This window comes from Arachis ipaensis, chromosome B8, assembly GCF_059453495.1.
Source record: "Arachis ipaensis isolate K30076 ecotype BB chromosome B8, ASM5945349v1, whole genome shotgun sequence".
In the NCBI taxonomy this organism is placed as follows: Eukaryota; Viridiplantae; Streptophyta; class Magnoliopsida; order Fabales; family Fabaceae; genus Arachis; species Arachis ipaensis.
This window is the reverse complement of record NC_142443.1, coordinates 45,566,727-45,591,826: the sequence shown is the minus strand read 5'-3', so window position 1 is coordinate 45,591,826 and position 25,100 is coordinate 45,566,727. Positions and strand designations below refer to the sequence as shown.

General features: G+C 36.9%; 1 pseudogene; it reads right to left on the bottom strand.

Moving 5' to 3' along the window:
• Positions 1 to 11,974: 11,974 nt before the first annotated feature.
• On the bottom strand, positions 11,975 to 25,085 carry LOC148547909 (uncharacterized; annotated as a pseudogene).
• Positions 25,086 to 25,100: the final 15 nt, after the last annotated feature.

The following is a 25,100-nucleotide window of genomic DNA, read 5'->3' as shown; positions in this document are numbered from 1 at the left end:
CAAAGCTTGCAGAAAAAAAATAGAAAGAAAAAGAAAAAAGCAAGCAGAAAAAGCCAAAAGCTCTTAAAACCAAGAGGCAAGAGCAAAAAGCCAATAACCCTTAAAACCAAAAGGCAAGGGCAATAAAAAGGATCCCAAGGCTTTGAGCATCAGTGGATAGGACGGCCTAAAAGGAATAAAATCCTAGTCTAAGCGGCTAAACCAAGCTGTCCCTAACCATGTGCTTGTGGCGTGTAGGTGTCAAGTGAAAACTTGAGACTGAGCGGTTAAAGTCAAGGTCCAAAGCAAAAAAAGAGTGTGCTTAAGAACCCTGGACACCTCTAATTGGGGACTTTAGCAAAGCTGAGTCACAATCTGAAAAGGTTCACCCAATTATGTGTCTGTGGCATTTATGTATCCGGTGGTAATACTGGAAAACAAAGTGCTTAGGGCCACGGCCAAGACTCATAAAGAAGCTGTGTTCAAGAATCATCATACTGAACTAGGAGAGTCAATAACACTATTCGAAATCTGAAGTTCCTATAGATGCCAATCATTCTGAACCTCAATGGATAAAGTGAGATGCCAAAACTATTCAAGAGGCAAAAAGCTATAAGTCCCGCTCATATGATTGCAGCTCTGTTTCATTGATAGTTTGGAATTTATAGTATATTCTCTTCTTTTTAGCCTATTTGATTTTCAGTTGCTTGGGGACAAGCAACAATTTAAGTTTGGTGTTGTGATGAGCGGATAATTTATACGCTTTTTGACATTATTTTTAGTATGTTTTTAGTAGGATCTAGTTACTTTTAGGGATGTTTTCATTAGTTTTTATGTTAAATTCACATTTCTAGACTTTACTATGATTTTGTGTGTTTTTCTGTGATTTCAGGTATTTTTTGGCTGAAATTGAGGGACTTGAGCAAAAATCAGATTCAGAGGTTGAAGAAGGACTGCTGATGCTGTTGGATTCTGACCTCCCTGCACTCAAAGTGGATTTTCTGGAGCTATCGAACTCGAAATGGCGCGCTTCCAATTGCGTTGGAAAGTGGACATCCAGGGCTTTCCAGCAATATATAATAGTCCATACTTTGGCCAAAAATAGACGACGTAAACTGGCGTTCAACCCCAGCTCTCTGCCCAAATCTAGCGTCCAGCGCCAGAAAAAGGAGCCAAAACCAGAGTTGAACGCCCAAACTGGCACAAAAGCTGGCGTTCAACTCCAAGGAGGACCTGTACACGTGCAACACTCAAGCTCAGCCCAAACACACACCAAGTGGGCCCAGGAAGTGGATTTATGCATCAATTACTTACTCATGTAAACCCTAGTAGCCAGTTTATTATAAATAGGACCTTTTACTTTTGTATTAGGCATCTTTTTGACCATCTTTGGATCTTTGGATTACCTTATGATCCTTTGATCACGTTTTAGGGGGCTGGCCATCTCGGCCATGCCTGGACCTTCACTTATGTATTTTTAACGGTAGAGTTTCTACACTCCATAGATTAAGGTGTGGAGCTCTGCTGTTCCTCAAAGATTAATGCAAGTACTACTGTTTTCTATTCAATTCATCTTATTTCGCTTCTAAGATATCCATTCGCACCCAAGAACGTGATGAAGGTGATGATTATGTGTGACGCTCATCACCATCTCCCCTATGAACACGTGCCTGACAAACACTTCCGTTCTACATGAAATAAGCTAGAATGAATATCTCTTAGATCTCTTAACCGGAATCTTCGTGGCGTAAGCTAGAATGATGGCGGCATTCAAGAGAATCCGGAAAGTCTAAACCTTGTCTGTGGTATTCCGAGTAGGATTCAATGATTGAATGACTGTGACGAGCTCCTAACTCGCGATTGCAGGGCGTTAGTGACAGACGCAAAAGGATAGTAAATCCTATTCCAGCATGATCGAGAACCGACAGATGAATAGCCGTGCTGTGACAGGGTGCGTGAGCATATTATTCACTGAGAGGATAAGATGAAGCCATTGACAAGGGTGATGCCTCCAGACGATTAGCCGTGCCGTGACAGGGCATTGGATCATTTTTCCGAGAGATGACCGAAAGTAGCCATTGACAGTGGTGATGTATCACATAAAGCCAGCCATGGAAAGGAGTAAGACTGATTGAATGAAGACAGCAGGAAAGCAGAGGTTCAGAGGAACGAAAAGCATCTCCATTCGCTTATCTGAAATTCCTACCAATGAATTACATAAGTATTTCTATCTCTTCTTTTATTTATTATTCGAAAACACCCTTATCACTTTATATCTGCCTGACTGAGATTTGCAAGGTGACCATAGCTTGCTTCATACCAACAATCTCCGTGGGATTCGACCCTTACTCACGTAAGGTATTACTTGGACGACTCAGTGCACTTGCTGGTTAGTTGTATCGAAGTTGTGAACCATGGTATTGGCACCATGTTCTTGGCGCCATTGCCAGGGAAAGAAAGAGCCATGGATTCTACATAATTAAAGTGTAATCACGATTACGCGTACCAAGTTGCTCACGTTGCCAGGGATTGTTCGAGCCTGGACATCACAATTTCGTGCACCATTATTGATGGTTAATTGGTTTGGATCTTGTTAGTTCAATTAGTTGACAAACTCTAATAATTACTATCACAATATTGTGGTTAACTTGTTAGAATAATTTACTCTCTTTTATTAACATAAGTAAAATAGCAGTGATAGATAATCCTAAAAAATATGTCTAAGCCAAGTTCCAGTTTAATTCCTTTTAGCCCTGTTTACTTTAATTGCTTTAATTTGTAATTTCGTTGCTAATTCTCCTTTTTAATTTGTTTTCTTAGCTTGCACCCAAAACTCTTCAATCCATAATTAATCTATACAATCCTTTCTTGAAATACCACTCGAGTCTAAACCCCAAATTTAACTTTTAGAAGGTTTAAAGAACCTTTATTATCATTTCAAATTTGATTGTGGAAGCTGGTATTCGGAGTGTACTATAATGACAACGATATAACAACTTAAGATTTTACTCTGGATTCAATTTTTGCACATCAATTACTAATGCTAAATGATTTCTTATCTCTATCTCATGTAACTCAAGATTGAAATAGACTAACAATAATACTACTTTATAGTTATGTTCTAAATGAGTCTTTCCACAAAATTGAAAAGACAGGCTCTTTGAAACTATTGTATGTCTTCGTTTATATCTCCTTTGATTTTATCTTTCATGAATTTGTGGTTTTTTCTCATGGTATTAATACACAATCTTTTTGCATTTCTAAGTGAAATTTTTTATATTAGATATATTAATATAATTTAATTGAGGTAGCAGAATTGAGACAAAACTTTGGGGAAAAAAGGGAGGATTTGAACACAAAAGTTATATAATAGCATTTATACTGAATGGAATTTGTAAATATAAATATTTTTGAAATATGACACTAGTATATTAATAAATGAATAACTTTATAAATTGTTGAGTTTGAAAAACTAATAATATTTTATAGATGATAACTAAATATTAATATTAGATTAAAATTTAATTATGTGTTTGATTATTTTGTTAAGTGTGTAGCAAATTAAGTTAATCAAAACAAGCCTAAGAAGCAAGAAAATAGACCAATAAACAAATGAAGCCCAATATTGATCAAACAAAATACTCATATTATATGTTCAATTGAAAGAAAGAGTGGCTAATCTTCATCGAAAATTGAAAGCAAGCAATCTGACCAAAATAAGGAAGAAAAGAAAGCAATTGCCCCAAGATTATAAACAAGTCCAAATAAGTTGTTAACTAAGTAATTCAATTTCATCTCAATCTGAACCAGACTCCACCATCGAAACCAAATTCTCTCTTCCTTTTGTCCAATCTCACATGATTTTTCAGAAGAAAAAGTAAGAAAAAGGGGAAGCTCTGACTTAGGGCAAAATTGAAGAATAAAAAAGCAAGTTTCCAAATCCAAACAAAGAAGAGTAAGTCAAAGAGGTTAGGGCAAAAGTCAAGACCACATCCGAAGGGCAAATCACAAAAAAAAAGTTTCCACATTTGTGTTTCATTGAAGCTCGATGAAGAAATCCTCTCTTTACAAGCACAGAAGTAGAAAGCTGAAAATATTGAAGATCATGGAGCTCTGCTGTGAATCAACATTCAAGAATCTGACTTAAAGTCAAAGCAAGAATGAAGGGTTCAGATTCAATAAGTAAGATGAAAAAGGTTAAAAGAGAAGATAGAAGGTATGGATGCATGTATGGTTAAATCATTGCTTCTACCCTATCTCTCCTTTATCACACCGTTGCTGCTTTTGATGTTTAGGAAAAAAAGTTAAACAAGTACTGAAGCAAGTCTCAAGTCCTGGAAGTTTCACTCCTCTATTAAAGGGGTGAAGGGTCAAAGATTGAAATATGGAGAGAAAGCACAAAGTTTGGTTTCCATAGCTCACTAAGCTATCCATTCTTCTCCTCCATGGTTCTCATTGAATGTCTTATTTTCTCAATCTAGTATTTCTTTGTTTTTAATGGAAAAAGGCAATATAGTGAGGATTTTATGAAAAAGTCATTGAGTGGAAAAAGGCAAGAGAGTTAGAGTTGGAGAAAAACCTATGTTTATTTCAGAAATTCTTTGTAAGTTTTTCTATTTTATTATCATGATCTTGAGGGGATTTCCTTATAAGTTGGGTTAGCATTTTGTTGTTGAAAACTAGGGTGATTTTTTAGTCAAGTCTGATTTGAGTTAGAAACTGGATTTGTCCCATACAGGATTAATTAGAATCCTAGGGAGAATTGATGATTGTAATTCTGTTGAAAGATAGTGAAATTCTGTCATTATTGTGATGGAGACTGGGTGTAGGCTACATTGCATTGAGTAGCCGATCCAAGATATATGGCCGTGTCACTTCTTTTTCTCTTCTCTGTTTCTGGTTCTGCACTTTAAGAGAGGAAACAAAAGTATCTCTTGATTCTTCTATCCAGCTATACTTCACTGTAACACACCTTACTCGTAACTCTATTTTACCTCCTACCACATCAAGAGACAAAATCAAAGTATCTCTTGATTTTCTACTCAAAGTGTCATAATAATATCCCAGTTAAAAAGCAAAATAAAAATAGGCCAAGATTCAACCCCTTTTTTCTTAACCACTGATATTCATCACAAATAAAAATTATAAAATACTTAAAAATAATACTCTTTAAATCTTAAGTAATTTGATATTTTCAATAATTGAAATAAAAACATAATTTTTTAATATTTTTTATCAATATAAATAACCAAAATAAATGAATATTTGAATGTCTCTGTTTAAAAAATTTCAATCAAAGAATTCATAATTCATCAAAAATAAAATAATATTAAATTAAGTAAAAAGAATAAAAGAAAAATAAAACTTTAGTGATAGTAACTGAAGGTTAGAAAAGGAGACAAGAAAAGATATTTATGGAGGCAAAAGCTTTTGTGGGATGTTTTTAGTTAGTCAAAATTTGAAAGTATGGATTCGAACATAAGTATTCAAGTTATTGAGTTAAATAATTAAAAAATTCAACTAATTGGACAAATAATACTCTATGCAAAAAAACTACTAATGTTTATATAAAAACTTTTGGGGAGGAGGTCATGCCTCCCGTTGCCATAAACAAAGCTCTGCCTTTGAGTATTGAGTTTATTATTTTAGAATAATCTATTAACTGTATCTCTCTTCCAAATTTAATATTGTCAAAGGTCAACATACTTCCTGAAAAATTACTTTAGTTGTAGGATAAAAAAAAAAATACCCAAAGTTTGAAGTTTATCAAGAATTTAAACTCTAGATTTTAATGTAGCTTCCTAAAATAATTTTGGTAACAAAATAAGAGTAATCATACTTGACTTGATGAATAAGATAAAAGTATATTAAAAAAAAGCTAATATAATTTAGAGTAAATTTAGGTTGTTTAAAAGAAAATTGTGTGTGTTAGGATACCTAGAATGAAGGATAGGTAAGTTTATCCAACACGTATGTATTGATTAGTTTTTTGGAAAAAAAATTAGAAAGTTAAAATTTATCCCATTACTTAAAATTTATATTTGTAAATTTTATTCTTTTATATTTTGATATATATAATATTTAATATATATAACTCTCATACTAATATTTTTTTTTATGAAATAACCCCTTTTCATTTCATTCAATTCAGTTAAAGTTCACATTGTAGATTTTATAGTGATTTTTCTCTTTCCTTTTTTTTTTCCCTCCATTGACTCCAACCCAATTTATCCTTTCTCTATTATTTATTTTTGACGTTTAGTTGTTATTAAACTCCAAAAATTCAAGTAAAATATATAATAACATTTGATTTTATTTTTATTAAGACGTACTTATTTGAATAATTTTGCGTTATTATTTTTATTATTTAAATTAAAACCATATTAAAATCATCATACATAAATGAAATTTAAAACAACTAATATAATTATATACTTAGTTAAATAAATATATACCCACAAAAAAAAAACAAGAAAATAAATAACACGATTGCCATGTGATATGCTTCTTAATATGAACCAACCTTCCAACAATGTATTTTGGCTCCAATGCATATTTGAATCCAAATGATAATATTCGAAATAATCCAAAATTCTCTATATATCCAGTGATGAAAGTTTTTCTTTTTCTTTGAAAGGGAAGGGGTTTTTTTTTTGGCGCGGGCGGGCGGGCGGGCGGGGGGGGGGGAGGGATTTCCGTTTCCTTGCACTCTAAATTATTCTACTAAAAATTTATGTAATAGAAATAATATAAAAGCAAAAGAATTTATTTGCCAAAACTTAAATAGGATAGACTAGAAATAATATATGGTATAAATAAGTTATATTGCTTTGTTTTATTCAATAGTTGTCATATATTTTTTTAAATTCTTAGAATTGTTTAAAAAAAACTTGAATTTGTATTAATATTATCAATCATATTTTGTACACATTAAAATTAATTATCAAAATCAGTCATTATTTTATTTAAATATAAAATATACATTAAAATAAATTAAATAATATATATTTATATATAATAATACATAATAATTAATTTTAATAACTATTTTTAGTATATAAATAATATTTTTGCAGTACTATATTATATTCTTTATCTCAAAAGGTGATAACTCTCTCTCTCTCTCTCCACTAAAATATAATCAGTCAAATGTTTGTAACCGGAAATATGATGCTGATTGATATCGTCTTCAAAAGAATAAAATATATAATCAGGCTACTTATTATTCGTTTCAGTTTTCTATGTATATAACAGGATTGTGCTATGTACTATCATCAATTAGGCTATATATGTGGTTTTAGAGAAAACTTATATATTATAAACGAGTGATGATGGGTCTAATTCAATCTAAAAATTAGTTTAAAAATGATCATTAATTCATATACACTTATAAGTATTGTAAAGGTTATATTCTTCACCAATACACATAAGACTAATAATATATTCCTTCACATCTAAGATTAGAGACCTAAAAATTAAATGACTAATTATTTTAAATCAGATAGATACATAAACTTTAATACTATATAAAAGTTGCATAAATCCGCTCAAATGATAATGATTATATTATCTCACATATACTTAAACTAACTCTTTAGAAAGCATATTCTTATTAAATGTACATTTGAGAGTTGTATATAAATGACCTAGCTTCCCCCTTGCTCCAATAAGACAACTAATTATAAAATAAAATCTCGTTTTTTGTTAAGACAAGAGAGACGAAAATATGAAGATACAAACGAAGAAGAAAGAAGCCTTGATGGAAATTGTGGGATCTAATATTATTTGTGTTTAGACACATGAAAAATTGTTCAAATATCTACTCCAATCCTCAAACAAGGGCAAACTACACTTGTTTCTCTTCGTATAAAACTATCTTATCTATATGGTCATGTATAATTTTTATAGACCTTTTTTCTCACATAATTTACATACTGATAGATTGAAAATTCACATATATATTATAAGTGATGTTCATAAAATATCATATTATAATTAAAATTATTTAATATATTTTGTTTATAAGCTTAATTACTAAGTTTTTTAGTCCTTATAGTTTTATCAAATTTTTAATTAAAATTTTATAGTTTAAAAATTTGTAATTGAATTCCTAAATTATTGGATAAGTATGTCCAATTATTATATCCTTTTTAACTATGTCTTGTTAAAAAGTATAATTTTTAAAATATTTATTTTTATGTTTGATATAGAATGAATTATGTAATATTTTAAAAATAAATATTTTTAGATCATTATATTTTTTAAAATTATAATTAGTAGTAAAGATTTAATTATAAATTTTTATTTAATATACAGACTTAATTACAAATATTTAAAATGTAAAGTTCAAATTAAAAATTTGATCAAACTATAGAAATTAAGAGAATTATTAAATATTGTTTATATTCAAATAAAACATATTAAATATTTAAAAAATGATGAAAATTCAAATGTAGCGATTTTTATGTGAATTTTGTAAGATCCCTAATTTGGAAAAGTTATTAATTAAATATTTATGGTCTATTATATTTATTTAAGATTATATTTTTAGAGATTTTATACATAAGTTGAGTAAATTCTTATTTATTATTTAGAGTTTTTATAAAAAAAAGTAAATAAATAAATAGTGAATATTCTATATGTCTTACTTTTAAATATTTAGATTTTTAACCTTATTTTATAAATAAAGGAGAATTAATTTACTTATCTCCAATTTTTATTTAATTAGCATTTAATTGAAACTAATTTACAAATTTGTAATTGGAAGGTATTTTAAAGATGGATATTTTATATTTAATTTGATTTTTAATTATTATTTTATCTTTTTATTTATTTTATAAAATTACACTACTATACCTAAAATTTTAATAAAAATACCTAAACTAACCCACACTACCCAAAACCCTAATTACACTCACTCACTCGGTCAGACCCACACACAACACATACACTAAACACAAATCTAACCTAACAAACCTAACCTAGCAGCTGAAAGGAAGAAAGAAGAAAAAGAAAAGAAAGGGGATCGGGGAAGGGGGGCCGGGGAAGAAGAAGAAAGGGATGAGAGGAGAGGGGAATCCGAGAGAGAGGAAGGGAGCGCCAGGGGAGGAGAAGCTCGCCGCCGTCAACCTTACCGCCGTCATCATCCAGGGAGCTACCACTCCTGGTCATCGTTGCTGAGCCCATCAACCCCGTCCCGCCTTTTGTCCTTGCCGCTGCCAGCTGCGCCATCGCGAAGAAGAGACGCGCGAGAGAAGAGGGGTCAATTCTGTAACCACCGCCGTGCCGTGCTCCATGTCGTCACCGCCACTGTTTCGTCACGAGTGAAGGACGCGCAAGGGAGGAAACAGAACCGCGAGGGAGCTCAACCACGGAGAGAGGAGATGCGCATCAGATCTGTTGCCGCCGGTCCACCCAGCTGACCCGTCCCCAAACCACGTCACTATCCGTGAAGCTATCTCTGTCGCCGCTGCCGGAGGTCACCATTGGAGCCGCCGCTCCACTTCTATCATTCTTCTTTTTATAGTGACTTGCCCATTCCTTGAAGCTCTTTCTATAAGCATTCTAGCTATCTGTGGTTAAGGACTCTGATGTATAGATGTTGTAAGGTTAATTTTATGGGTTTGCATGTCAAAAATTAAAGTTGTTGCTGAGCCACTGAAGCTCCTGGTCGTTGTCAGAGCTGCTGCCGGTTAAGTTTGGGGTGGCTGGCGCGTCGTTCTTTTATTCCAGTTAGTGTCTCCATCTCGGAATCCTTGCCTTTGGTTTTCTATTATGTGTTTTGAGGTTTCCACGATATTGATGTTTTAGGAGTTAATAACGGGGTTGCATGTTGGGACTTGAAGATGTTTATGCTGTGGCGAAAGTGTGCGGGCTATGAATTAAAGCTGTCGTTGACTTCGGGTCGAGAGGAAACAAATTTCTTGAGTCATTTGGATTGTGGTTTGAACATGTCGAGGTAGGGGCGTTTTCTTAAAATTCATTTTACTTTTAAGAGTTGTTATAAGTCTATAATAGTATGAAAAATATATTTTTATAATTACATGAGTTTTATGAATTGAATTGAACTATTTGGATGGCTGTGATCATTTATTTGATTGGTTTATTGAATTATTGAGGAAGCTAGATATTTTGATTTGCTGTTTTGGTTTGTTAAGTTGGTCGTTATTGAATTGATTTTTCTTGAATCACTGGAAGATGTTTAAATTTTGGAATTGGGTTTGATTTTGGAGAGGATTTGATATCTGAAACTAGTTGAGACTGGGTTGGAAATTGTGGTTTTGATGGGACCCGCGAGGGTGGCATAGTCCGAATTTTAGAGGAGATGCTGCCCAAATTTTTATAAAAATTAGAGACTCTGTTTAAAAATGGTTATTTAGAAAGATTCAGATTTTCAAGAATTTTATAATTTGATTTTTGAGAATTATAAAGAAAAAGTTTACGTTTGGTGCTTGGTTTATTTAGAAAAGAATAAATTATATTTTGAATCTGAATTCTTAAAGAAAGTAACGAGTGGTATGATGAGAATGAGTATGAGAGTGAAGATTGATTTTTGAGTATGATTTTTGAATAATTGAATGACAATGAGGATGAATGAGAAAGTGAGATATGAATTAGTATCGGAAATAGAAATGATAATTATGAGAAATTATTGAATATATTGAGTTTGGGGCATTGCCCCCATGTCAGCCGGGATTTTTCCCATAGTTACTATTGAGCTTGGGGTGTTGTTTTTCCCATGTCAACTTGGGGTATTGTTTTTCCCATGTCAGCTTGGGGTGTTGTCTCATCTCCCCATGTCAGCTTGGGATTCGTCCCATAGATATATTTGAGCTTGGGGGCGTTCTCTTCCCCATGTCAGCTTGGGGATTTTCCCCATGGTATATTTTTGAGCATGAGAACATGTCGGGATGGCTACGTAACTGATAGATGATATCATCAGCCATAGGATAGGCATTTATTATATGCACTTGTATGCTTTGCTTGAGTTTGAATTTGTTTGGGTCTGCCTAAATGCTTAACTGTTATTAACTGCTATCTGAGCTATTTGCTGTAACTATAATCTATACCTGTGTTTTCCTTATATGTTTTGCCTGTGTTTGTTTCTGTAGTGGTACCTTCGAGTTTGGATATTGATGGTGAGATGATGATTTGGTTGTGGAATTGTTTGAGTCGCTGAGTTGAAGGCTGTGATTGATCATTCATACTGTTAGGAAACTTTTAATTTTCTTTTATAGGAAAGACTGAGTTTGGAATTTCTGGATACTTAATCATTGAGTTTGAAAAACAATTTACCTACTATACATCTTCTTATAACAAATTCTGGAAATCTATGGTGAGACCATGTGTTAGGTTCTCACCCCCCTACAGACTTCTCTTTTCAGGAAATGGACGAAGAAGCTTATGAAGAGTAGTTCGGTTTAGCTTATGCGATAGAAGATGTTTTAGTTTAGTTATTATTATTCTTCCCTCGCCATTAATATTATAACTTTTGCAAGAGGGATAGGAGTTTTGATATGTGAAGTTTATATATTGGTATGATGTATATATATATATATATATATATATATATATATATATATATATATATATATATATATATATATATATTATTTGTAAGTATTGTAAATTGTATTGAAAGGTATGGTTGTATGTTTGAAAATCCGGTTTAAGATTTAAATAGGCTCATATTTTACTATTAAATATTTTAAAAGTCGTCGTAATACCCGAACTATCAGAGTGGCGCAACCGGAAGCGTGACATTTGATAGTTAGGCTGTTACAAATTTGATATTTAAAAATTATTAGATAATTTGATAAATTTAACTAAATTATTATAATATAGTATTCAATTATATATCAACTTCAGATAAAAATCAATGCAGATGAGTTTTCAGTAAAAAAAATGTTTCAAAAAGTTTCACATACATATACTATTGGTCCTATTGTTCCAACAAAAAACTATAATGCAAGTGAAAATCATCGTGGATCTCATATTATTCCATTGCTACATGCTCTATCATCTCATCTCCAGAAGGGTACTGTTCCGAGGGTTACTTGAAACTGTAGGTCGATCTCGGACGAGATCTTCTATACTGGTCAGAGCTGTTGTGTCCGATTTGTTGGATTGGGTGGTGGTGCTGATCCTTCGTCACCAGAGGGTACCTGCAAGGGACTCCGATGCTTAAGTTAGCAAGGGTATTAGGCAGGTTTTTAGTAGAATAAGAGTATGAGTTATACCTAGGTGCTCCAGTGTATTTATAATGTTTGTAGAGTGATCTTTCTGGGGATAAGATAGTTATCTTATCTTATCTTTGAGTGAAGTCATCTTTTATCTTTAAGGGAACCGCCCTTATCCTTCTAGGCTTGGGCTGCCTTTGGATATGGGTCGCGTTCCTTTACTTGGGTCTGATTTGGGCCTTTATTGTCGATTTGGCCGAACTCTTTGAGAAGAGATCGGGGATTCCAGACTTGAATAGGTCAATCGCTTTGTCTTCAAGCAGCCCGGGTTGTACAGCTCGACCCAGGGTATGAACAGTGCCCCTGCTCGAGCTCGGTCTTTCTTTTGAGGTCGAGTTTTTGGAACTTCGATCTCTTTTGGGGAAGCCGAACTCGAGCATTCTTTTGTTGGGTCTGTTTGTAGAACATCATTTAAGCAGCTTTAAATGCGGAACGTTTTTCCTTGTAGCGCGCGTTTTTGTACTTCCTTGGGAACATGCGAAGGTTTTAAATGCCCATTAACCTTCCCTTTCGCCGTTTCCTTTGCTTCCCACTTCTTTACTTCTTTTCAAAATTTTTCAAAGAGTTTCTCTTCTTTGTTTCTCCTCTTCTTGCTTCACCGCAACTTTTCTTGCGTTTTATCTTCTGCTTTTGAAGAGGCGATCGTTGGTGTTTGCTTCTTTTCAATCTCTTGATCATTCCTTCCCTTTTGCAGGTTGGTCTTCTCTCTTTCTTTTTTCTCTTCATTTTTATGCTTGGATATTTGTAATCCTTTTGATTTTTGTTTGGGAAAAGCTGGAAAGTTTGAATCTTTCTTTGCTTGCTGCGTCTGATTTTCTACTGCTCTGTGTGCTGTTTTAGGGTTTCTTTAATTTTGTAGAACCTTTCCTTATTTGCTGGTATTTTATGCGTTTTTAGGGTTTTGAATGCTGCTTACTGTTTCTAAATGTATCTTCTTGATTTCTTCCTTTGAAATAATGAACTGTTTGATTCTGAGAAAAGGTTGCGCCTTTGATGATTGTCCCTTTGCATGTTTTGATGTTTGATTTTTCTGATAGGCTGTAAAAGGTAATGACTTTGATAGATTATTTTGTGTTTTTGTGGAATGTTGCTATCGAAGGAGGGTTGCTTCCTTGTTTTGAGGGATGTAGGTCGTAGATTTTTCCTGAAACCTTACTCTGTTACTGCCTCCAAAGAATGCCCCTGGACCTTGGTGTGAGTCCTGGGGCCTCCTTTTGTTGTTTTGTATGCTTTAGCCCGGGTTGTATCCATATTTGTCCGAGATGTTTTTTGATTTGTCCAAGTTGTTTATTTAGTAATCCCTTTATCTTTTTCTTTGCTGTAGGACTAGTTGACCATGTCTTCTCGCAAAAATATTGTCAAGACATCTTCCAAGGTCCCTGAGGGTATGTCCGACTGGCTGGACTCCCTCGTCCTGATGTGTGTTTCCCTAGTTAATTCTGAGTTCTGCGCGGATCTTAGAAAACATCACCGAATCTGTAGTAGTAGGGATCAGGAGAAAAACTATGAATTGGTAGCACCTGACTCTGATAAAAGGGTTTGCTTTCCTACTCTGACCCAGGGGGAACGTCCCTTCTTCTATGCCTATGACTATTTTTTTAGCCAGCTAAACATTACTTTTCTTTTTACCTCCTTTGAGACCGACTTGTTGTGGTCGTGTAATGTAGCTCCATCCCAGCTCCATCCGAACTCCTGGGGCTTTATCAAGATCTTTTAGTTACTTTGCCAAGAGTTGGATGTCACACCTTCTCAAACTCTCTTTATATATCTCTTTGTTTTGACCAAGCCTGGGACTACCAAAAAGAAAGCTTCTTGGGTTTCTTTCAGGTCTGCCCAAGGGCACAAAGTGTTTTCTATGTATGATGAGTCTTTTAGGGATTTTAAGAACTACTTTTTTAAGGTCCGAGCTGTTGAGGGAGCTCGACCATTTTTCTTACAGTCGAATGGTGAACCTACCTTCCCCTTGTGTTGGCAAAAGAATGTTGTGGTGTCTCGATACTCGTGGGAGATGCTTGATGAGGTTGAGCAGGCCTTTGTAACTGTGTTGGAAGATATTTGGGGGGAACCTCCCCATCTCGATACAAAGAGATTTTTGGGGGACCCCTCTCTTGTCCGAGCTGAGCTGGGTAGTGACCGACTTCTTTTGCTCTGTTTTACTTGCTTTTGCTTCTAGTTTGTAACTTTTTTTTTTTGGTTATTTTTTTTTCAGAGATGGCAAAGACCAATGATTCCATGAAAGCCTTTAAGAAGGCGAGGAAGGCTACCGCTGGCCAGAACATCTCGGCTAAAGCTGCAGGGGAGGGATCTTCTCAAGTTCCTCCCAAGAAGCCGATCTTGAGCTCTGCTGGGCCGAGGAGGATGATTCCAACTCCTCAGGTCCATTTGATTGATCCTCCCCAGACTTCTGCTGCTACTTCTTCTCCTACTACTGGCCTTCCTCCAAAAAGACAGAGGACTGTTGAGCCTTTCAACTTGGACGCTCCTGACTTTGATGTCGTTGGGTTTGTTGATCAGCAAATTGCTCGTTATGGTGTTGTTCCTACTGACGATGTCTCCCTTCTTTGTCTCCCTTTCCCATTCATGCAACAAAGGCTTTTATGGAGGAGGCCAAATCAGAGTTTGACAGAATCAATGGGTTAAAAGAGGATCTCAAGGTGAAGGTGGCAAAGTTGGAAAAAGAGTTGGAGGGTGAGAAGACTCGGGCTACCGCTGCGGCGGCTTCTGCGAACTTGGCCGAGGAGATGGCGCATAAGCATAAGGAGAGCTATGTCTTAGCCTTTGGTGAGATGATGGAGCTTAGGGAGAGTTTGAAATCTGCCCAAGCCAACTATGCTGAGCTCCAGGGTCATCTTGTAGGTAGCGTGAATGCTGCTTACGAGAATTTGAAGGCTCAGGTTCGGGTTCTTGCACCCGAGCTCAACCTCACCTTATTCTGTCTGGACAACATCGTAGTAGATGGTAAGATTGTCCCTGATGGCTCGGATGATGATGATGCAGATGTAGACCCTCCTCCTATGCCATCTGCCAAAGCCTCTGTTGCCTTGCCTTCCTCGACTCCAGCAGCTGAGGTTGGCCAGCTCGAGTTTGACCCTGATGTCCAGATCTTGAACCGGGATGATGGGACGGTAGATGCGATACCCCTTCAAACTTGTCCTCCTTCACCTCGAGATACTGCTACTGGGGAGTCTTTGGATCCTTTATAATTTTTCTTTGATGTATTGTGTATAGCCCGGTCTGTGTGCTTTTGAACTCTTTATTTTTGTAACTTGTGATCTTGACTTGGGTATTTTGGTTGCTTTTCTATAGTAACTCTATGTAGAAAAACAAAGTAGCTTCTTGAGCTCTTTGAGGTCAACTCTTGGGTGTTCTCTTGAGCCTTTTATCATAGTAGCTTTGTTCCTTCGCGATATGCTTATCTGCATCGTTGTTTAGCATTTTTCAGGAATCCTTAGAATGTTGGACTCTTGTTGTCCGACCTCTTTCGATGGCTTTTACTTTCTGCATTAGTCGAACAAGGTTTCTGAGGCTAGTTCTATTCGACTTATTCTTTCTCAGTACTCCCATAGAATACTTGCGGGTTTGGTGGGGTTGTGGCTTTCTGTAGGTCGAGTTGTGTCCTTTTTAGCGCACGCCTCCTGTCGCGTTGAATCTTTTTGCTGAGTCCTTCGAGTTATTTTTAGTAATCCATCTTATTTGGACCTTGTTAGGTCTCTTTTGATGGATGACTTTTTATAACTTTGTAGCTTTTTAGGCTGACTTCATCATGTCGGTCCTTTCTAAGTTATTTTTAGTAATCCATCTTATTTGGACCTTGTTAGGTCTCTTTTGATGGATGACTTTTTATAACTTTGTAGCTTTTTAGGCCGACTTCATCATGTCGGTCCTTTCTAAGTTATTTTTAGTAATCCATCTTATTTGGACCTTGTTAGGTCTCTTTTGATGGATGAATTTTTATAACTTTGTAGCTTTTTAGGCCGACTTCATCATGTCGGTCCTTTCTAAGTTTTTTTAGTAATCCATTTTCAGGGCTGGCCAGGCCTCTTTCCTATGGATTTACTTTTTATAACTTTTTCTGTTTGACTGGTCCGACTTCTTTGTGTCGGTCCGTCTTTAAGTTATTTTTAGCAACTCATTTTTATTAAGACCTCGTCAGGTCCTTTCCTATGGATCACTTTTGATAACTTCTTGCAATATTCTGTTTTGTCGCTTTTCATCTTGCCGATTTTGATCCTTTGCTTGGCCGACTTTTCGATTTTCATCTTTGTCGACTTCATCGTGATCGAGCAGTGAATTTGGTTTTCACTTTTGTCGATCTGTAGCTTTGTAATCGGATGATAAATTTTGCATTTCAGATTAATGCGTCTTGATAAAGAGGATTTGTAGAAAATCTGGAAAAACTTTATTCAAAATAGAAAATATGCAAATATATACATGTGGGTGTTTTACCCTTCTAAGTCAGGCAGTTTGTAGATCTTGGCTTGACGCCTCATTAAAAAACCTTTTTAGGAAAAAGAGTGCACCTTATCCTAAGATATTTATTACCTCTAACTATAATACCTTCTTAGGTTGCAGGCGTGCCATGACCTTGCCAGTTCTCGCCCTTCAAGTTCGGACAGCCTGTAGTAGCCCTTTCCGAGTACTTCTATGACTCGGTAGGGTCCCTTCCAGTTTGCCGCGAGTTTTCCCTCTCCAGGTCGACTTGTTCCGATATCATTTTGGATTAGGATGAGGTCGTTCTCGACAAAACTTTGTTGTACTACTTTTTGATTGTATCTTGAGGCCATTCGGCATTTTAGCGCCTCTTCCCTGATCTGGGCTCTTTCCCGTATTTCTGAAATTAAGTCAAGCTCTTCTTTTTGAAGTTGGGAATTGGCCTCTTCATTGTAGAAGATCATTCTGGGGGACCCTTCTTCGAGTTCTACTGGGATCATTGCGTCCATTCCATAGGCTAGTCGGAAGGGTGAATCTCTTGTCGTGGAGTGTGGAGTTGTCCGATATGCCCATAGGACTTGTGGGAGCTCTTCAGTCCAGGCTCCCTTTGCATCCTGTAATCTCCATTTTAGTCCGGCTAATATAACTTTATTGGCGGCTTCTGCCTTTCCGTTAGCCTGGGGGTGTTCTACGGACGTGAATTGGTGATTTATTTTCAAGTTGGCCACCAATTTTCTAAAGCATGCGTCTGTAAATTGAGTGCCATTGTCTGTGGTAATGGAGTATGGAACCCCAAACCTTGTGACAATGTTTCTATATAGAAATTTTCGACTTCTTTGAAAAGTGGCGTTGGCTTGGGGTTCTGCCTCAATCCACTTTGTAAAGTAGTCTACCCCTACGATGAGGAACTTGACCTGTCCTGTTCCTTGGGGGAAGGGGCCCAAGGAGGTCGAGTCCCCATTTTGCAAATGGGTAGGGTGAGGTTACGCTGATGAGCTCCTCTGGTAGGGCGATGTGAAAATTGGCATGTTTCTGACATGGTGGACATGTCTTTACGAATTCTGTTGCTTCTTTTTGTAAAGTCGGCCAATAGAATCCTGTTCGAAGTACTTTTTTGGTGAGAGCTTGTGCTCCGAGATGGTTGCCACAGATGCCACTGTGTATTTCTTCTAATACTTCCTTTGTGTTGGAAGTCGACACACATTTTAACAGGGGTGTTGAAATCCCTCTTTTGTATAGAGTATTATTTATGATGATGTAGTATTGTGCCTCCTGTTTTAACCTCTTCGCCTCCTTCTTATCTGTGGGGAGTGTTTCTGTTTTGAGGTAGTTGTTTATAGGAGTCATCCATCCTTGATTCAGACCTGTTTTGGCTAGGACTTTTTCTTCTTCCCTGATTGACGGGTTCTGTAGTATCTCCTGAATGAGGCTTCTATTGTTGCCTCCTGGTTTGGTGCTGGCAAGTTTTGAGAGTGCATCAGCTCGAGCATTCTGTTCTCGAGGTATATGGCAGACCTCATATTCCCCGAGTTGTCTGAGCTGTTCTCTGGTTTTGTCCAAATACTTTTTCATGGTGGGATCTTTGGCTTGGTAGCTCCTTGCTATTTGTGAGGTGACTACTTGTGAGTCACTGAAAATGATAAGTTTTTGGGCTCCGACCTCCTTAGCCAGCTTCAAACCAGCAAGTAATGTCTCATATTCGGCTTGGTTGTTTGAAGCAGGGAACCCGAATTTGAGGGAAAGTTCGATTTGGGTTCCCTGGTTGCTTTCCATTATCACTCCTGCGCCACTCTCAGTTTTATTCGAGGAGCCATCTACGTAGAGATTCCATTCTATAGGGATTTCTGGTGTGTCAGTAAACTCTGCAATGAAGTTGGCCAGATACTGTGATTTGATGGCTGTCAGAGCTTCATATTGAAGGTCAAATTCGGATAACTCGACTGCCCACTGTAAGATTCTTTCTGCTAAATCTGTTTTTTGTAAAATGCCTTTTATGGGCTGGTTGGTTCGAACCTTGATGATGTGGGCTTGGAAATATGGGCGAAGTCGTCGAGACGTTAGGATGAGAGCATAGGCGAATTTTTCTATTTTCTGGTAGTTCAGTTCGGACCCTTGTAGTGCTTTGCTGATGAAGTATATAGGCTGTTGTGCACTTTCATCCTCTCTGACCAGTGCTGAGGCTATTGTCCGATGTCCTACTACGAGGTACAATACAAGTGGTTCTCCTTCCCATGGCCGAGTTAGAATAGGTGGTTGTCCCAAGAACCTTTTGAAATCCTGGAAAGCCTGTTCGCACTCCGTTGTCCATCCAAACCTCATTCCCTTCCTTAGAGTGGCGGGGAGAGATCTTATCGCCGATCCGGCTAGAAATCTGGACAAGGCTGCCAATCTTCCATTTAGTTGTTGTACCTATTTGACACAGGTCGGACTCTTCATGTTGAGTATAGCCCGGCATTTATCTGGATTTGCCTCGATTCCTCTTTGTGTGAGCATAAAACCCAAGAATTTGCCAGCTTCTACTGTGAAGCTGCATTTTGTAGGGTTAAGTCGCATGCCATGCCTTCTCATGGTATCGAACACTTGGGTGAGGTCGGACAGTAATGATTCCTCGCTTTGTGTCTTTACTAACATGTCATCCACGTAAACCTCCATGATTTTCCCGACATGGTCAGTGAAGACTTTATTCATTAATCTTTGATAAGTGGCTCCTACGTTTTTGAGTCCGAATGGCATGACGATGTAGCAGTAGTTTGCTTTTGGGGTTAAGAATGATGTTTTTTCTTGATCAGGCGGGTACATCGGGATTTGATTGTATCCCGAATAGGCGTCCATAAATGAGAGGTATTTGTATCTGGAGGAGGCATCCACCAGAGCGTCGATACTTGGGAGTGGATAAGGATCTTTTGGGCAAGCTTTGTTGAGATCGGTGCAATCAGTGCACATCCGCCACTTCCCATTTGATTTTTTCACCAAGACGACGTTGGCTAGCCATAGTGGGTACTTGACTTCTCTTATGAATCCTGTCTCTAGTAGAGCTTGTACTTGTTCTTCCATAGCTTGGGATCGTTCTGGTCCGAGCTTTCTACGTTTCTGCTGTACTAGCCGAGATTCTGGGTAAATTGCCAACTTGTGGCACATTAACATGGGGTCTATGCCCGGCATGTCTGCGACCTTCCATGCAAAGAGGTCGACATTGTCTCTTAAGATTGTATGAGGGACTCCTTTACATCTCCTTTTAGGATTGTGCCAATATTGGTTGTTTTATCTGGAGTATCTCCGATTTGGACTTTTTCTGTCTCGCCTTCAGGTTGTGGACGAAGTTCTTCCTGCCCTCAAACTCTTCCGAGTTCAATGGTGTGGATTTCTTCTCCTTTGCCTCTGAGGTTCAGACTTTTGTTGTAACAGCAGTGCGCTGTCTTCTAGTCTGCTCTTACCGTAGCGATCCCTTCTGTGGTTGGGAACTTCATGCATAGATGTGGAGTCGAGACTACTGTGCCGAGCTGATTCAACGTTGTCCGACCTATCAAGGCATTATAGGCTGTACTTACGTCGACCACGATGTAGTCTATGTTGAGTGTCCTTGACCGGTTTCCCTTTCCAAAGGTTGTGTATAGTGAGATGTATCCAAGCAGTTGGATTGGAGTGTCTCCCAGCCCGAAGAGGCTGTTCGGATATGCTCTGAGTTCTTTTTCCTCTAGGCCGAGTTTGTCGAAGGCGATTTTGAACAGTATGTCAGCCGAGCTTCTCTGGTCCACCAGTGTGCGGTGGAGATTAGCGTTGGCTAATATGATAGTGATGACCATGGTATCGTCATGTCCCGAGATGACGCCAGCTGCGTCCTCTTTGGTGAAGGTGATAGTGGGGAGGTCGGGTGCTCCTTCTCCTTCCTCGACATGATATACTTCTTTCAGATGTCTTTTGCGAGATGATTTGGAGATTTCTCCTCCTGCAAATCCTCCATGTATCATGTGGATATGTCTCTCCAGGGTACGAGGTAGTCATTCAGTTCGTCCGACCTCTTCGTCCCTTCTTCTTTTTGTTGGCTCATCTGTTTTGCTGGCTAAGTACCGATCTAGTCTCCCCTCTTTCACTAATTTTTCTATGACATTCTTCAAATCGAAGCACTCGTTGGTGGGATGTCCATAGATTCGATGGTATTCACAGTATTCTGTCCAATTTCCTCCTCCTTTCTTGCTTTTGAGTGGGCGAGGTGGGGGTATCTTTTCAGTGTGGCATACTTCTCGATAGACATCTACAAGAGACACCCGAAGAGGGGTGTAATTATGGTATTTCTTGATCTTTTTTCCATGTTGATCTTCCTTTTTCTTGGACTCTTTATCCTTATCTCGGGAGGAGTAGGAGAATCCAGACTTTGAGGTCTCTCCTAGTCGGGAGTTTTCCTCTATGTTGATATATTTCTCTACTCGTTCTTACACTTCATGCAGAGATGTGAGATGTTTTTTCAATATGGAGTGACTAAAAGGTCCCTCTCGTAAGCCAGTGATGAGACCCATAATGGCTGTTTCTGTTGGCAGACTTTGTATGTCCAGACATGCTTTGTTAAAGCTTTCCATGTAGCTACGAAGACTTTCCTGATCTTCCTGCTTGATCTCTAATAGGCTTGGGGCGTGTTTAGCTTTGTCCTTCTGGATGGAGAACCTGGCTAGAAACTTCTTGGCTAAGTCGTCAAAGCTTGAGATGGACCTAGGGGGCAGATTGTCGAACCATTTAATTGCTGCCTTTGTCAAGGTAGTCGGGAAGGCTTTGCATCGAATTGCATCTGAGGCATCGGTGAGATACATTCTACTTCTGAAATTACTGAGATGATGGCTGGGATCTGATGTGCCATCGTACGGAGTCATGTCAGGGGGTTTGAAGTCCTTTGGGATTTTGGCCTTCATGATCTCTTTGGTGAATGGGTCTTAATCCTTGCGGGGGCTATCTTCATGAATGGATCGGATAGTTTTAGCTTTGAGGTCGGCTTCAAGCTTTAGGAGCTTGTCCTCTAATTCTCGGTGTCGCCTAGTTTCCCTTCGTAGGTCTCTCTCGGCCTCCCTTTGATATTCAGCCTCTTTTTCGAGTTGTTTGAAGCAATCTTGGAGTACCTCCATGACTCCTGTGTTTGGCGAATTCTTGTCTTTGTTAGGCTGAGAAGTATCGTCTGGTGTGACGTCCGCGTTCTTATGTGGCGTTCTGTCTCCAAATCAGAATTGTGGTCATTGTCAAGGTTGTCCGCCATGATGATGGGCTGACTTCCAGGTCCCCGGCAACGGCGCCAATGTTCCGAGGGTTACCTGAAACTGTAGGTCGATCTCAGACGAGATCTTCTGTACTGGTCGGAGCTGTTGTGTCCGATTTGTTGGACTGGGTGGTGGTGCTGATCCTTCGTCACCAGAGGGTGGTGGTACCTGCAAGGGACTCCGATGCTTAAGTTAGCAAGGGTATTAAGCAGGTTTTTAGTAGAATCAGAGTATGAGTTATACCTGGGTGCTCCAGTGTATTTATAATGTTTGTAGAGTGATCTTTCTAGGGATAAGATAGTTATCTTATATTATCTTTGAGTGAAGTCATCTTTTATCTTTAAGGGAACCGCCCTTATCCTTCTAGGCTTGGGCTGCCTTTGGATATGGGTCGCGTTCCTTTACTTGGGCCTGATTTGGGCCTCTATTGTCGATTTGGCCGACCTCTTTGAGAAGAGATCGGGGATTCTAGACTTGAACAGGTCGGTCGCTTTATCTTCAAGCAGCCCGGGTCGTACAGCTCGACCCAGGGTATGAACAGGTACCAAGAATTAATTCATCTCATCTGGTAAAGAAGAAGAGACTAATAATTCCATATCATCAACCCAATTGTTGAGGTCAATGATGTCAGACGTGGAGCAATCTTGACTGTCTATGTGTCCTAACTCGTACCGTTGATCCAATTGTGGGTCGTTAATTTCCTTTTCGAACGACTTAATCATATTTACAAGCCTATCATCTCCATAGTGAGGGCAAATTACGTAACTAAACCAAGGGGAGAAAAATTACACAATTCAACTAAAACAAAAAATGTAACGGGAATCTCCCAAAAGCAATATCCTATGTAATTTGAAATAACCAAATTCGAATTCAACAAATCAATAGTAATTCAAATTAAATCAATTCGAATTAAACAAAGCAATAGAAACCCTTAGTAATTCGAATCAATATAATTCAAATTATGCATGCATGAGCTCCTAAGGTAATTCGAATCAACCTGATTTGAATTACACACAAATAAGATGCATACTAGTTCAAATCAGCTTGTTTTGAACTAGCACACCGAATTGAAGCCCCTAGTAATTCGAATTAATATGGTACGAATTACACCTTGTTTGGCTGCTCCTAGTAATTCGAAACAACCCAATTTGAATTATAAAGGCTTGCCCTATAAATAGAGTTCGAGTCAAACTCATTCGAACCACTATTTCAAACCCCATACCCCACCAAATCTCAAAGAAAACGACTCCAACTAAGTGTTCAACAGAATATTCAGCTGATAGGGGATGACCCGGATCGACTTTATGGTTTGGATGGGGTCGCACATATAGCTGGTGTCATCAATGAACAGGTTAGTGTGTTTTTTTCCTTTTAAAGTAGGATTTAATGTGTTACTTTTTATATTTTGACCTTTTGTATGTTATAATGGTAGTCATTATATATTGTTGTTAAGTGGTTATATTAGTGGTTTATGGGTGAGCACAAATAAGAAGAAAAAGTTATCCAGAAAAAAATGTTTTTTTGCTTACTTGAGTAGTCCTCGTAGGATAATTTTTTTATCGTAATTAAGTACACTCTTTTTAAGAAAATGTTTTAAAAATATTTTCTCATTAGGCCCAGTTTGATGTGTATATGAAGTTATTAACCATGCTAACGCATAACATGATTTGGTAGAGTACAAGTTGTATGTTCTGCTATACGATATGCATTAGTGAATGATGTTGTGTCAATATGTTCCGATGGCGAGACACAATTTGATACATTCTTTATGCAGCCCCACTGATGTATCTCGAGCATGCGACGGCAGCAGGGCATGCGCCTGGACATGAAGTACGTTCTGTACTTGCAGATGGCTGGCTTATACTATCTAGTGAGGCTGAACAAGAGATTTAGGTCTCGTTTTATTTTTCTATATATATATCTATATATATATACACATATATATATATATATATATATATATATAATTATTTAATAATTATTAATACAACATAATAGTTAATAATATAATTACATGTATAATAATTCTGCATTTTTATTTAAATGCGTTGAATATTATAAAATAAAAATAAATACATAATTATATTAAATAATTTTTTTAAATAATAAAAATTATCTCTAACCAAAATATATTTATAATAATGATCCAAAAATACTAGAATGAAGTTAATTGTAAAAATTCATACATCTTATACTAAAGTAAGCATAACCATATCAAAATAACTATAGTATCACTTAGAATTCACTACTAATACTCTACAAAAAAAAAAAACATATCCTACATACATAAGTATCTTCTAATAAAAGTCATTAGTCAACCATACATGTAAAGATTCTAAACAGTACTCTATCTTAGCCAATAAACCACAATAATAATCAGCTTAATCTTCATTGCTTAATCTTCATTGTTACCTTGCATAATTATATAGAAAAGCAGTTAGAAAAATATTCATAATGACATTCATAATTATAAAAATTAAATAGAATTTTTGTTATATTAAGATTTTAGTATACAAAAATTATAAAAAATTTTTTGGATTTTACATGTATAAGCCTATTTCGCATTTCATCAAACAGCTCAAGTGCAAAATCACCCGAAGGAGCACATAATCAATAAGCTTATAAATCAAACCAGCAACATTATTAACGAAATGCGCAGGCTTCCTATCTCTATCTCAGCATGCATATTTCTTACTATAACAAAACAGATTAGCCAACATTCAAAAACAAAAACAAGGATCCAATAGTGGAAATTCCAAAAATAAATTCACACAATAAAATAAAACAAATAAAAAGCTACTAGAAAGAAAGCTGACTCTGACACTAACATTGTATCAAACACCTTGAAGGTGAGCAAAACTTGAGACGCACCAAACCCTCAGTTACTAAGTTCCTTATATATATACATCTACTACTAAAAATTAGATTCTACATCTACTACTAAAAATTAGATATAGTATATAAAATTAGATTCTAGCCTGCAACAGAAGCATAAGATAAGCATCATCCTGAATAAACATAATATAGCAAGCTAAGATAAACATCATCTTGAATGTGCATAATATAGCAAGTAGTCTTTTACTTGTTTAGTCAGTTAGAACTGGAAAAAACACAGAAGATCAAAAGGGTTCAATCTACAAAAATGCTTTCATCCCCTTATCCTTACCATAACCCCACAATCTCACCCCAACCTCATTACGGACTCATTAGT